General features: G+C 43.2%; 1 protein-coding gene across 7 annotated transcripts in view; it reads right to left on the bottom strand.

Moving 5' to 3' along the window:
- The window catches only part of Parp11 (poly(ADP-ribose) polymerase family member 11), a 46,614-nt gene that overhangs the window by 34,734 nt on the left and 9,424 nt on the right, over positions 1–2,456 (bottom strand). The gene's annotated exons all lie outside the window — the stretch shown is intronic.

Below are 2,456 nucleotides of genomic sequence, written 5' to 3'. Positions count from 1 at the left end.
TCTCTCTCTCTCTCTCTCTCTCTCTCTCTCTCTCTCTCTCTCTCTCTCTCCCCCTTTCTCTCTCTCTCCCCTCCCTCCCTTCTTTCTTCCCTCCCTCCAGATCAGGATGTAAAACTCTCAGCTACTGCTCCAGAACCTGTCTGTATGCTAACATGTTCCCCACCACGATGATAATGGATTAAACCTCTGAAACTGTAAGCAAGCCCCCAATTAATTCTTTCTTTTGTAAGATCTGCCTTGGTCATGGTGTCTCTTCACAGGAATAAAACAGTGACTACAACAACCCATCCCTCTTTGGTCTTGGAAGCACTTTCTCTGTACCTGGCATCCACTTTCCATTTCTTGGGTTTGGGTCATTTTGCTTGCTTTGGCCTTCCCACATGATTCCATCTAGAACGATTTATTCATGTGTAACTTAGTTCAACAGGTCTTCCCAGCAGCCCAGACTCCCCCAGATACCACTTTTTTCCCACAAGTCACACTGCATACCCTGAAGGTCCTCACGGGGTAGGTTCTAACTTAATTCACAATTGTACTTCAAGTGTCTGAATCACATTTATTCAGTATGTAGAAGACATTTCCTGATGACATGCTAGGTGAAATGAACTAATGACCAGGGGTTCGATATCATCCGAGGGACAAGCATCTTTCAAGTCTAAAGATGACCCTTAGCAGGCTTGTTTACAGGAAAGCTGTGGAGCTTACCAAGAAAAGATGTGCTGAGGAAGAAACAAACAGCAACAGAGATGGGATGTTTCAGGAGGCCATGCAGCATAGCCCAGAACTGTAACTGAAAAACAAGTCTCAGGATGAAGAAATTCAGAAGGCATGATGGCTCGGCCACTAAAGGCGCTTGGCACCAAGTCTTGACAACCTGCGTTGGATCCCCAGAACCCACTTATAGGGTGGAGGGAGAGAACTGATTCCCACAAGCTGTCCTGACATTTTACTGTGCCATGATATGACTGTGCAAACACCATACATAATAAACAAACAATAAAAAACTATATAAAAATAAAAAGGGGAAACAGAAGAAACCCAAGTAAGTGTACAGTTTCAGGAAAATGAAGAGGGAGGATTAGGTGGAATACGTAATTGGCATCCAAGTTGCTGAAAGACTAAATCAGCCAAAGGTACCTAAGATGCCACTGTATAGGGTGATTCAAAGACTCTTAGAGACCTCCTAGAAGCAGTGTTGGCAGAAGCCAGCCCGCAGGAGTGGACTATGGCTAAAAATGACAGGTATATGATCAATCTTTCAAGCAGCCTGACAGCTCCAACGAAATGGGAAGTGGCTGTGAATATAAAATAGTGAAACGGTATTTCTGCAGACAAAGTGGGGACTAACACCAGGAAGTCATCACTGCACCAAGGATCAACAGGGAGCAGAAAGAGGACTATGAAGAAGCCTGTGGTGTGTGAGCCTGGGAAAACAACCTTCTAACTCACATTAACTGTATGAGTCAATAAACAGAAATGACTTTTTGAAGAACTTAACAATTTCTATAAAGATGTTTTCAGTGTAGTAAACAGTGTGTACTATTGTGGTTTGAATGAAAATGGCCTCCATAGGCTCATAGGGAGTAACACTATTAGGAGGTGTGGCCTAGTTAGAGTAAGGGTAGCTTTGTGGGAAGAAGTGTGCCACTGGTGGTAGGCTTTAAGGTTTCAGATGCTCAAGCCAGACCCAATATGTCTCTCTCTTCTGCTGCCTACCAATCTGGATGTAGAACTCTCAGCTTGCTCTCCAGCACCATGTCTGCCTGTATACTGGCATGCTTTCCGCCATGATAACAATGGACAATATAACAATGATAACAATGCTCTGTAAGCCAGCACCAATTTAAATGCTTTCCTTTATAAGAGTTGCCATGGTTCTGATGTCTCTTCACAGCAAAAAACCCTGAGGTAATTCTTAAACAAATGTCTGTTACTTTTCAGTTCTCTTTGTCTATGTTTTATATATACCAAAACTTTGTGTTATACACACACACACACACACACACATACACACACACACACACACACACACACACACACACACACACACACACACACACACACACACACACACACACACACACACACACACACACACACATATAACTACAAGGGAAACTAGACAACCATTTAAGGAAACCCCCCGTCGCCTGCACTGATATTTAAAGCACATAGTGCTTAGGTTTTGCTTTACTTTTCTACTTGGATTTTAAATATTCCCAGATGTTCACGGTTTACGATGTCAATTTTATTCCCTGGGCAAAGCTAGACAAGCTTCGCAGATGCCCCTTCTACCAAAAGAAACTCACAAATTATTAGTGAAAGTCATGAATGCAAAGTTTATTTAAAAAAATAAATGAAGCCGGGTAGTGGAGGCACACGCCTTTGATCCCAGCACTTGGGAGGCAGAGGCAGGCGGATTTCTGAGTTCGAGGCGAGCCTGGTCTACAGAGTGA

This window comes from Mastomys coucha, unplaced genomic scaffold, assembly GCF_008632895.1.
Source record: "Mastomys coucha isolate ucsf_1 unplaced genomic scaffold, UCSF_Mcou_1 pScaffold20, whole genome shotgun sequence".
Lineage (NCBI taxonomy): Eukaryota > Metazoa > Chordata > Mammalia > Rodentia > Muridae > Mastomys > Mastomys coucha.
Note: the sequence above shows the minus strand (reverse complement) of the source record. Positions and strands in the feature narration are given on the sequence as shown.